We start from the raw sequence: 13,565 nt of genomic DNA on the forward strand, positions 1-13,565 counted from the left end.
AAAAAAAATTTTAGTAAATTGGGCAGCGAGAATTCTGGAAATAAACCACTAAAAATCTCACACAGTGTCCCTTTAAGGGCTGCCAGAGCTGAAGGACAAACACCCAAGCGACGCAATGGTACTCCCCTTGAGGGTACTGCCACAGCGACGAGTTCTATACCTTATTTCTGAAAGTGCAGGAGTGCCCCAAGAGTCTGTGCTGGGGTCCCTCCTATTTGCTATGTACACTACCTCACTGCGCCATGTTATCCGCTCCCACGGCTTCTCCTACAACTGCTATGCGGATGATACACAGCTATACCAGTCATATGGGCTAGAGCAGCGGTTCTCAAACTCCTCAGACCGAGGACCACTTCGACCCCCCAAGAATCTTCAGGCTGTTAATGTGACGGCGTGACGGCTGTTAATTTGACACTGCTAATTTCGATGCAGACCACTTACTTTTTATTCACATTACAAGTCTGTCTTATGGTGAAAATAAGACTTCAGCTATGTTTATCTTTGTAATTATATTACAAATATAGACTACTGCTAGCTTGCCTTGGAAAAGTAGAAATCCCCTCGCGGACCAACTGAGCTCTGTCGCGCACCACCTGTGGTCCCTGGACCACACTTTGAAAATCATTGAGCTAGAGGTCTCCATTGTCTGTGTCTCTGTGTGCATCTCCACTTGCCTCTCCGAATTATCCAGATGGATGAAGGAACATCACCTCTACCTACACCTCGCTAAAACTGAACTCCTGGTGATCCCGGCCAAGGATTCATGCTGCCATGTAGGGCTTGACACTGGCACCTGCAAACCAGCCAAATACTGGTAAAACTTGGCTGTGGCTAGTAATAACAGTGTCACTAGCCAATTTGGCTGGCAGCTTATTCCTTGGTATGACATATGCATCATGGTAGATTATATTCTGGTGTTTGCCCCTTGTGTATCAATTGTTTCAAGAAAAAGTAACTCAGTTTCTGTTTGCTTGATATACTTCCATGTAGAAAGCTATACGCTCATTTTGATTTAGCACCTCATCTTCTGAGGTTAGACGACATACACTATCATGAGAAATAAAAATAAACAATATAAAATCTGTGGCTGGTGGAATACCTGAATGGCTAGTGAAATACCTGAATGGCTTGTGACTCTGCAAAACCACTAGCCACAGTGGCCGGTGTGTGAAAAGTTAATGTCAAGCCCTGCAGTGCCATGATAATATAAAACTCAACAAAAGGCACTGCCGCCCCGTTTGCCCGGTCATGGCGCTTCTTACCATTCAATATGAAAAAGATCAGACCATACCTGAACCAATAGGCCACTCAGCTTCTAGTAGCACAGGCCATGGGCATCTCTAGCCATGGTCATCTCTTGCGTTCCTCCAGTACCAACCGTTTAGCCTTGCCCTCTACTCCAAATCCAAATACAGTCCAAATCGTTTTCTGTAATTTACCAGAGGCCAATAAGTTGTGCTCATATGCTCCACTGATACAGTCAACAGTGGGTGAGTGGAAAAATATATACAGTATGTGTCATTGCTCTGGGTAAAATACAGATGTAAAATACAGTCAGATACTCTTACACAAAAACATCACGGCATCATACTGTAGATTAGTCACAATTGGTCTTAAAGTGGAAATGAAGCACTGACAGCTATTATCATTTTTTGGCGGCTTATTTATTTTCATAAACGAATGGATGTTCCTTGGACTGCACTTTGAAGTAGTTTTGCTGAAAAATGACATGTTATTACCTAGTTTCGCCACAAGGACGCAACCATGTTCGACGCCTACGTAACGCGAATGGTAGAAGTTGGTGGCTAATGTAACCTTCCATTCACTTAACGTTAGCGTGTGCTAACTACAGCGCTAACTGACTCTAATCGTGGCAGTAAAATTGAAGAAGGACGAGGGGTTCATTTTACATTGTCCCTGGGTCTTCTATGTTATAGACCTACTATCAGATGAAAGAGAAATGCCAAGTGTCATTATCACTGTGTGTCAAAAAGCCTTTGCTACGAGCATGGTGGGATAGCTGCAGCCATCCACCCATTGCATCCACCATAGGACAGGAGTCAGGACTGTGGGGCTGCTCGCTCTCATAGGTTTGTAGTGACAGACCGCCACCAATAATAAATATAACGTCTTTTTCCTGCATTGTTGGACGCTAAACTGAAAGCCCATGTCGTTAAGTTGGCTATGTGGTCCAATTCAGTAGTAGAAAATAACTTGCAAAATTGGCGGAAAGTTTGGAAAGCTTTGTGAAGGGAAGGGACGCATATTGGATTTGACTGGATAACACCGATAAACGTGGGCAGGTGAAGTAAAAATAATTCAGGGGCTTGGAAAAGGTTGGCGAAATCATCGGAAGACGAAGGTAGGGAACTGCAACATTGCACGATTATGAAAGTGATCATGTTGGCTCATGCCAAAATTTGTTAGCGCCTTGTCACCTTAGCAAAAAAGCTGCTTACGTTTACCTGTGGTTCATGTGATGGGATGTCTTGTCTGCCTTCATGTCTCATATTTGTTCTGTCCCACCCAAACAGGTATTCTTGCTTCATTTGGGTTAAGCAAATAAGCTCATAATCAGCCACGCAAGGCCCAAATGTTTAATTCACTACTATCATAACAGCATTAGAATAGAGAGGACTACCATTTGCGTGACGTCACCCGCTGTTGGCTGGAAACGTTAACAGAAACGTTACGTGTTTGTGCTTTATTTTTTTTATTAACGGCTTAAATTTCAGACTTCAAAAAAATATATATTTGCTGGCTTATCTTACTGGTGTTATAGACCCCTATATTAGGTCACTGCTTCATTTCGTCTTTAACGGGACACTGTGTGAGATTTTTTCATTATGACTGGAAAAAATTGCACTTTTCATACATGAAAAGGGGGATCTTCTCCATGGTCCGCCATTTTGAATTTCCAAAAATAGCCATTTTTAGCAGCAAAAATGACTGTACTTGGACCATACTAGAAAATATTTGTTTATTACTTAGTTAACTTTCATGTAAAGATCAAATTTGGCAATAGGCAGCCCAGTTTCAATGAGCAGCATAGTTGCAGTACCTTTTTTGACCATTTCCTGCACAGTGTCCCTTTAAGAACTCAGCTCACACACAGAGGACCATATAGTGGATGTAGTATCCTTAATTACCCCCTGGGAATTAATGAATTTACTATACTCTACGCTAAACGTTTGTTTGTTTGTTTGTTTGTTTGTAAGTGCTTTTTTGCACTGTAGTGTAAGGGTGTCCAAGCCCCATATAAACCACATGAACAAGGGAGGGACCAGATAGTTGATCAGATCGGGGTTGATGCAATGCAGAAGTGAAACCTGTGGTCGCTCTTTAGCAACTTCCTAAACGAACGCACAGACACGTACTTGTACACACGGCAGAGTAAGAAATGTGACGAGAATGGCAGCCAGCATCTGCATCTCTCTCATCGTGTCGTTCATCTGGTTAAACTACTATAAAGGTAAACATCATTCATCTTCATCACTGCTTTTCTAACCAAGGACATCAGCTTTCTTCACATTACACTTGTACATTATACTTGTTATACAAATGCATTTGAGCAGTTAGCCAAGCTTGTCTGCTGCTGTGCTATCAGTTCCCCTTTTAAGGTAGAGTGTGCTTTACATGAAAACCTCAATACATTTCCTAATATCAGTCTGTGATAAAGAATAAATGTAGACTATTATTAATGTATATTAACGTATACTATTAATGTATATGTGAAAAAGTGGTGTGCAATACAGCCATATCCAATACGGCTCTATTTGGACAGAGTTAAATTAATCAGTAATACTGAAAAGATTCCCATTGAAACAGATAAGTGTCTCTGAGTATTTTGTCCACAAGTCTCAGGGTTTGCGGTTCTTGACTGGTTTGCAATGGGGCACCTAAGTCACGCCCTCTACTTCCTGGTTCATGGGGCAGAGGCAGTCAAAAAATAATTACTGGGCTTGAAAATGAGTGATTTTTTGACACCAATCCAAACCGTGGACCTCCACCTATGCACCACAAATCCAAAAATCACTCATTTTCAAGCCCAGTAATCATTTTTTGACTTCCTCTGCCCCATGAACCAGGAAGTAGAGGGCGTGACTTAGGTGCCCCATAGCAGATGACAGGTCCTTATTGACTGTTGGGTTTGACAGTAGATGATGACAGGTCCTTCCTGTTTTTCTGACAAATCGCACCCTGAATACACCTTACATTGTAATCGTCTCAGCAGTAATATACAGATTTTCATGTGCAGGTGTGAAAGCAGCAGACTCCACCCCCACCCTGTTCTCCAGTGGTGGAGGCCAAGCAGTCCTGCCCTGTAGAAATGTGATGACGGAGTATAGGGACTGCTATTCTACTACATGGCTCTACAGCAATGCTACTACACATGGAGCTATAGAAGAAGTTGGTCATGGAGAAGTAAAACAAAACTCAGGATCAAACAGAGCTGAGAGACTTGGTGTTGATTCTGCATGTGCCCTGGTCATCAATGATGTCACTGCTGAGGATGCTGGACAGTACATATGTCAACAGTTTCCTGTAGAGGAAGGACCACAACAGGGAGCTAATGCTCCTGTTCATTTGGTTATTCTTCAAGGCATGTATTCTCAAAGCATGTATGTGAGAAAGGGGCTTCTCTACCCCCAACTCATGTCAGGACTGGCCCTCACAAATAGCGGTTAAAAGAAGACGGAAACTTGGCAACTGAAAATATCGTGGATACGGGTGCGGATTTATTTACAGTGCGGAAGTGATACAAACTGAATAACCGCAAAAGAAAACCGGCTTCAGTCAGGCAACTTAAATCTCAAAAAACAGAAATACTTTCTAAATGCACAAACGTCCTTGCACTTACTTTTTCTGACACAGTCTCTCAGCAAGCATGTGTACACCTCACCCTCTCTCTCTAGAATGAGAAAGACATGCCCTTTTAAAGAACTCACAATCTTCAAGTTACTTCTGATTGGTTCAGCCATCAACCAATAGAAAAATAAAGTCACAAAAAGTATTAAAACACTCTTTTAAATCTCCATACAAAATATCACAATATTCCCAAACCAACAATACAAATATTACAAAAGACACAAACAATAATGACATTCCTACATGTTTGCAATAACGAGATATAATAATATTTACTCCAAAAACATTCTACTTCCGGGTGCCGAACGTTCTCAACACTGCCAGATCAGCGTTTAAAAAGTTTGGTTCCTAGAGGCTCTGGTTTCCCCCCGGACACAATTGCTGACGCACCAGAATGTGAGTAGAGCCAGAGAGGGTTTATAGAGGAGAGACTAAACTGACAGCTTCTTCCGGGTGGTACTGTCCACGAGGCGGCGATGTTCAAGCAGAGGAGAGCCGTCAGAATGAATGGGGTACTATGGAGCTCCACAATAGACGCAGCTGATTTGTCGGATATGGAAGGTCACCGGTTTTCATTTTGTTTTTCCTAAAGGAAGTGTAAATTACCTTTCCAAATGGCACTTGGTTTGATGTTTTAAACTCACTGCATTAAAAAAAAAACCACGCATTTTGTGCATGAATAACGTGAAACTCAATTACCCAGAATGCTGCACGTGAGCTCTCTACCCGCGGTGATTCTGGAAAACAAACATGGCGGCGACCCGCTTTACTACCTTAAGAATGTGTTAATTTCTTAACTGTTGAAAATCGAAGGCAGAAATCAACTTTGTAGTGTCTAAATATAAGGTCGATTGGTCTATTTGTGGCGTACATCACAATCGGCCGAGTTGTTGGCCTCACGTTTGTCAGTTAGCCTGTGGCTAGGCTTCGTCTCGCCTATGTTAGCATCCGGTTTAGTTCCCCATTCACCAATCGGATTTCGTCATTTCCTTAGCTAGAAGCTAGTGAAGACTGACTCACAAATGTCAAAGCTGTAAGAAACTAGACGGATATAACTCCCAGGTTACTGTGTTTTTAATTTTATTTTTTAATTTGCGGTCAGAGACGACCGTAATATGTTCAGGTTTCAGCTGCTAGCGAGGACTTATTGTGGGTGATTAGCCCCAGTCCAATAGGGGAACCCCAGTCTCCACTGTCTGAACGCCCCTAATGCAAATCTATTGAACTGCTGCCAAATTTTGTATAATGGGGTGAATAGGATGTGGAGCGACTATAGGTAGACAGGCTATGGTAGAGCGGAATGTTTGAATGTAGCGTGATGTTGTTGAAATGCGTGTGGATTTATGGAGCTAAGACAACGGGTACCGCGTTGCTCGCTGAATGTTTGCTGAATGAATGTTTAAACAATGTTTACATGTTACTGTGCGTGGGTGTCATCTCACGCTAACCGCGGTAAAAGTAAACTTCTGAGGAATGAATGTTTGTTCGGCTACAGGTGCTGCGTGCGCATGCACGTGTGTGTCAGTGTCTGAATGAAAGTGTCTGTGCGTGTAGGTGAGTGTAGGTAGGGCATGTAGTGGCGTTTCTGTGAAAAATGTAGTTACCATCCCTCATTTTTCACAATGGACTTGTTACATAATCTACCAAAACAACATTTTATAATACATTTCTGTTGCTTCAGTTGTACAGTTCATTGTTGTAAAGTAACTGTGACAAAATGAATAGTTGAATACGAAATGGTCTTGATGTTATTCTCCACTAGTCTCTGTATCTCCAAGTGTGACCCACATTGAGGCTGGTAGCAGAGTGTCTCTCCGAGTCCAGTGCCGCCTGCACACTCATGACAGGTGTGGAAGAACCGTGCAGGGAAAAGGGACTCATCTGAGCTGGGTGGATAGCAACGGCCAGGAGCTGCTCTCCTCTGGGAACCAGAAGGTTGAAAGAAAAACTCAATGTGTCATCAGTATCACTGAGCAATTCACAGATTTAAAGCCCTCTGAGAAACAGAGGACATGGACGTGTCGACTGACGGCAGATGGAGGAGTTGAGGTCTCTGCCAACATCACGATTCCAGTCAAAGGTAGGACTTCATCACATCCTCACAACACAGTCATACAAGGGCAGGGGCGTAGCTAATTTTGGGCCCTATGTGCAATCAGCTCCAATGGACATTCCTCAGCCACATATCTACATACATGGGACTGTTTGTGGGCCCCCTATGTACTGTACATGGGGCCCTGAGAACTCAGTCACTTTTCATTCTCCTAAGTGTTATCCCTGCATACAGGCGTTTTGTTTCTATGGAGAGCAAAGATTTGATCTGACTAGTATGTGTAGAGCATGAAAGCACCTAATGCCTCCACTGTCCTCTGCACAGGATCAGGCCACATTTCCACTCCCACCAGCTCAAAGTGAGAAGTTAAAAGCCAGTGTTTGTGTCTGTCATTTGCAACCTCCTCACTGTGCCCTTTGCAGGAAAACAGACTGATGCCTCTTCACCAGGATCACCAAACTACATGGGTAAGCTGTGTTCTAATCTAATCACCAGAAAGTATACATGTAATAATAGAGTAGTAATAATATTAATAATAACTTGCTTTAATATTGCGTCTTTCATGGATCTCAAGGACGCTTTATAAGGAGGGGTTGTAAGGGCTGGGGGAAAGGGCCACGGTGGTTAGAGGTCATATGCCTCAGTGAAGAGATGTTATGTTAACATATTGAAATTGGCTGAAGTTATCCTTTAAGGTGTTACTTGAACGTAGCCAGTGTGGGGGCTTGGTGTTTGGAGGTAGACTGTTCCAGAGGGTGGGGGCAGCAACACAGAAAGCTCTGTCACCACCAACAGTATGAAGTCTGGTTCGGGCGATGGTAAGTTGGTCCTTTTCAGAGGACCTCAGAGACCTGGACTGGGAGTGGGGCTGGAGGAGTTCAGAGAGGTACTGGGGAGCAATAATAATATCTCCTATATCACCCCCATGCATAACCCATATATCCACCATGAACACATCAGAAACAATGTAGATTGACATTGTTGTGCATATCTCTACATATAGTTTCCCTTGTACACTGCATATGAATATGTTAGCAGCATGTATATAAAAACCGTGTTCTTCTTCGTCTGCAGTTCCTGTGATAGTTGCTGCAGTCGGTAGCTGCTGCCTGTTGGCTACAGTTGTGATCGTCGTCATCTGCAGAAGAAGAGCAAGTGAGGCAACTAGTAACACTACAGTAACACTAACTGTGAGACAGCCTCACTCTTTCAGCAAGCACTTTCAGAGATCCAAAGTCACACTTCAGAGAATGCTGATGATCTCATGGTTAATTTTAATGCAATGATGACCCATATTATGGATGTTATTGCCCCCGAAAAAATCAAAACAGTGGGACATAAAAAAGCACCTTGGAGAATGAATCCCACAGTTATATTGCTAAAGCAAGAATGCAGGAGGGCTGAAAGACAGTGGCGTAAATCCAAACTTGAAGTCCACTACCAAATCTATAAACACACACTCTCTAAATACAACCAAGAAATTGCTAAAGCTAGACAATCTTTTTTCTCTGACATAATTAACAGAAATATTAATAATGCACGCGTCCTGTTTGGCACTGTGGAAAAGCTAGCAAGGCCCCCAAATCAAATGCCCTCTGAGTTCCTCTCAGTCAGCAAATGCAATGAGTTTGCATCCTTTTTCAAAGGAAAGATTGAAAAAATACGTACAAACATACTCACACATGTGCAACCGACCCAAGATTCGGACCAACTTGCTACGGTGAAGTTAAATCCTAACCTCATGAGAAATTTTAATTTAGTTGATGTGGACATTCTTAATAGAACGGTACAAAGTCTTAGCTCCTCTACATCTGACTTAGATATTCTACCAACAGCCTTCTTCAAATCCATCTTACATCTAATATCACCAGATGTACTTCAGATCATCAACACCTCACTACAAACAGGCATATTCCCAGGCTGTCTGAAAGAAGCAGTTGTGAAACCCTTACTGAAAAAGAACAAACTGGATGCACTGGTACTAAACAACTATAGGCCCATAACCAATCTACCATTCATGGGTAAAATAATAGAGAAAATTGTTTTTAACCAATTAACTGCCTTTCTAATGTCTAATAGCTATTTTGATAAGTTTCAATCAGGTTTCCGTGCCTACCACAGCACTGAAACAGCTCTTATTAAAGTTATGAATGACATAAGATTGAATTTTGATGCTGCCAAATCATCCGTCTTGGTGCTACTCGATTTAAGTGCAGCTTTCGACACAGTTAATCATTCTATACTACTACATAGACTGGAACACTGGGTTGGCTTTACAGGCATAGTGATCGACTGGTTAAAATCGTACTTACAACAAAGACGTTTTTTTGTCGCCATTGGAAGACATACTTCATCACCGATGTCTCTGGATTGTGGGGTCCCCCAGGGCTCCATTCTGGGACCACTACTGTTCAATCTGTATATGTTGCCACTGGGACACATTATCGAGAATAACTCTATAAATTACCATAGCTATGCAGATGATACCTATGTCCCCCAATGACTACACCCCCCTTGAATCACTCTATCATTGCATGGACCAAATTAACAAATGGATGTCTCACAATTTCCTCCAGCTGAACACAGAAAAAACTGAAGTAATTATATTTGGGAAAAGAGAGGAGAGACAAAAGATTGCTACTATCCTTGAAACGAAGGGACTGAAACCAAGGGAAACAGTTAAAAATCTTGGGGTCCTCATTGACAGTGACCTAAATTTCAACAGTCACATGAAAGCTATTACTAAGTCTGCATTTTATCACATAAAAAACGTCTCTAAATTTAGGGGCCTGATGTCTAAACATGATCTGGAGAAGCTAATACATGCCTTCATTTCTAGTAAAGTTGATTACTGTAACAGTCTTTTCACTGGCCTCCCCAATAAGACCATTAAACAGCTTCAACAGGTACAAAATGCAGCTGCAAGGGTTCTTACAAAGACAAGGAAGTTTGACCACATTACTCCAATTTTAAGATCGCTGCATTGGCTCCCAGTAAGCTACAGAATTGATTTTAAGGCAATGCTACTTGTGTTTAAATCATTAAATGGAATGGGACCCACATATCTACTGGATATGTTTCAGCTGTATGTACCGACCAGGTCACTAAGGTCAACGGAGAAGAATTTGCTGGTGATTCCAATAGTCAAAACAAAGTGTGAAGAGGCAGCCTTTAGCTTCTATGCTTCAAAGCTTTGGAACCAGCTTCCAGATGATGTAAAAAATGCACCCACTATTGATAGCTTTAAATCTAGACTCAAGACAAAGCTGTTCTCAGATGCTTTCCCCTAGCTTAAATTATTGTTTATTTTTATGTTTTTCAAGGTTTTATGTTCATTTATGTTTTATTTTATTATTATTTTTACCTTATGTTTTATCTTAATGTTTTACATGCTTTTTTTTACTCTAATTCATTTCCTTCTTTCTTCCCTGTTTCCTTTCATTTACATTTGTTAACTTTGTGAAGCACATTGAGTTGCACCTGTGTATGAAATGCGCTATATAAATAAACTTGCCTGGCCTTGCCTTACAGTACACAGTTAAATAATAATACAGTACATCATATTGTATTGTAGTGTATTGTATTGTACTGTATTGCATTGTATTATAAAGGATATCATATAGGCCTATATTGATCATATTGTTATCAATATATTATGCTATTGAACCTATATATTGTAGGCCTATAATTCACAAGAGTAATCAAGCAATTTTTGGTGGTTATCTTTCAGATTCCAAAAAGAAAGCAGAGGACACCTCTGTGAGTATTGTTAAGTCATAATAGTATAGCAATTCCAGCATTTTGAATAATATGCAATTATATTTCTGACGTATGCAAATGTTTATTTTTGGTCAAATGTTCTCTTCTGAGCGGTGCGGTGGCTCAAAGTGCTAAGACGCTGTACCATTACTTTGGCGACCCGGGTTCGATTCCGACCTGAGGTCCTTTGCCCATCCTTCCCCATCTCTCTCTCTTCACTCGTTTCCTGTCTCTCACTCTCAAAAGCCCACACAATTCTTGAAAAAGGAAAATGTTCTCTTCCTCTGCCAGGGTCCCAACAGGATGCAATATACAGCCAGCCCATCACAGGAATCTCCAGCTGATGTAAGTTATGGAATAAAACATACAGCACCGCACGCAACACATTCACTTGACACAATAAAACATACAGCAACGTACGTAATGCATTCACTTGACACACATTTTTCAATGTAGCGTAAAGAATTCCGGCTAAGTATGGCTCCGCGTAAAACGTTAATTAGTAAACCTGATTGTTGACATATCATGTTTGCACTTTTTCACTTTTCCTGCTAGAAATACTCGTGAAAGATACTAGGATACTATCCATTTTGATGTCCTGTCTTATCGTTCCTAATGAAGCTGTTGTGGGACTGTGGGTTTGAGATATGGTGTGGTGTGGAAATATTTGAGATGTGGTGTGGACTCTTTAAGTATGGGGAAGTAGGCCCACTCTAAAAGGGAAACGCTCTACAGGGAAAGCTTTTCTGCTCTTGATTAAATATAGTCTCTCGTAGTGACCTCATACCCACCCACGCTTTACACACCTCTAACATGTTTCTTTACACTCCCTCTCTCCTTCTCTCCACCACCTCCACAACATCTTCATGCTACATATAGGTGACAGGGCTTTTAGTGTGGCTGGCTCTAAACTCTGTAACCACTTCCTGGTTTCACTACATCAAAGCACTTCCCTTTCCACCTTGAAAACCATGCTCAAAACTCAATTTTTTATTATTATGATACAGGATGAAGAGGAATTGCACTACGCATCCCTTGACCATCTCGGAAAACCACAGACAAGGATTTATGATGTAAGTTACTTGTTATATCTGTCTTCCTGGCTCTCTCTCTGTCTCTGTCTGCCTGTCTGTCTCTGTCCTGTCTCTCTATGTCTGTCCGTCTCTCTGTCTGCCTGTATCTGTCTGTCTGTCTCTCTGTCTGTGTCTGTCTGTCCGTGTCTGTCTGTCTGTCTAATGTTGTTATCTGACTATTTGTGATTGTTCAGAGGCAGAGTGATACCATTGCGACCTACAGCACAGTGATGCCCTCTGCTGGTGACAAAAGGCACAGCACAAGTCCTGCTGACCCCAACGCTCTCTACGCCACCGTGCAGAAGAAAGACAACACTTAGACGCTCACATGTGTTGTATATGATGCATGATCTCACTTAGACGCTCACATGTGTTATACTGTATATGATGCATGATCTCTGTTGTAATGTGTTAATTGGCACAGTGTGCATAATGTGCAGAAGACAGAAGACACATGAAGGAGGACACAGCTACTGTCACACACAGCACGTTATCTCTCTTTAACATCTGGGTCAAAGACGTGCAAAATCAAATTGTCATTCAGTGTAACAGATACCTTCTGCAGACTGTAACGGTTAAAAACACGACTCTTTTTATTTTATTTTTTCCCAGTGAATTCATGAAAGCCTCGGCTGTCATCCATTCACTTGAAACAATTTAAAAATTTCGCCATTTCGCACAACTTTGACCCATCTGCACAGCATCAGCTGTTTGAATATCATAGTGGGCTGCTTGTGGTTAACATCTTGGTAGAGACAGTTTGTAAATGTGTAAACTGTTAAAGACAGTTTTTGAACAAATGTTTTTTTTGTCTTCAGAAACGTGCACAAACAAAGCACAAACGATTCCAACCAACCATGTTTGACTAGGTGCTGAGTGGCGTATTTTAAGTTAAATACCTGTACATGGTTTGTGCACAAATGTTAATTTTCTGAAAAAATGTGTGCAAAAGGAGCACAAATGATTCCAACCATTTTCAGAGTCATTTGGATGTTCATGTTCACGTTTGTTTACACAAACCAACCATGTTTGGGTCATTTGGGTGTTGACGGGATGTTGAGTTTCATTTTTCAGTATGAGTGTAATTTTTTATTGTGCATTCTATTCACAGGAAATATTTGAGCAAAACATTAGAGCTTATGTGTGAAATATTTTCCCACCTGTATCCATCTCAAAATATGTCTATTTTACAGTGGGCGTTCTATAATTTAGGTTTTACTGTACGTGAAACATTTTTTCTGCTCTAGAAAAAGAACCTTAATGTCCTTGTTTTCAGTGGCCAAGCTTTTGTGTACATATTACATATTAAAAAATCTTAAAATCTATATTATATACATAAATATCTAAATAATATATATTTTAAAAATCTAAAATACCTTTTAGGATTATATCCTATCATTGCAGATGCTTTTCTTTGAAATAATGTTCATATTTGTGTTCATATTTTAAGTAAATCTCTTAATTTGTCAATAAAATGATGTGCACTGACACCATGTGTTTCAGTTGAAGAGCAGGAGTGTGCAGAGTGCATGGTGGTGGAGGCAGAGGAGAGGAAGAGGAGGAGAGGAGAGGAGAGGAGAGGAGAGGAGAGGAAGAGGGGAAAGGAGAGGAGAGGAGATGAGAGAAGAGGCAGAGGGTAGGAAGAGGGGAGAGAAGAGGAGAAGAAGAGGGGGGATGAGAGGAGAGAGGATTTAGAATTATATTTTTGTTTGGATAACTGTAATGGTTGCACAGCATTGATGTATTCATATTGTTGTACATAGAGAGATTTGTATTACTTATTTAGTATTTTATTTCTATATTACAAAAAA

The 13,565-nt window shown here is 41.1% G+C and overlaps 1 long non-coding RNA gene across 1 annotated transcript; it reads left to right on the forward strand.

Moving 5' to 3' along the window:
* The first annotated feature begins 10,954 nt into the window (after positions 1-10,954).
* On the forward strand, positions 10,955-13,040 carry LOC134468709 (uncharacterized). The gene is made up of 3 exons (XR_010038895.1): positions 10,955-11,026; positions 11,689-11,754; positions 11,949-13,040. It is a non-coding gene; the product is annotated as an uncharacterized LOC134468709 (long non-coding RNA).
* The last annotated feature ends 525 nt before the right edge of the window (positions 13,041-13,565 follow it).

This window comes from Engraulis encrasicolus, chromosome 18 (assembly GCF_034702125.1).
Source record: "Engraulis encrasicolus isolate BLACKSEA-1 chromosome 18, IST_EnEncr_1.0, whole genome shotgun sequence".
NCBI lineage: Eukaryota > Metazoa > Chordata > Actinopteri > Clupeiformes > Engraulidae > Engraulis > Engraulis encrasicolus.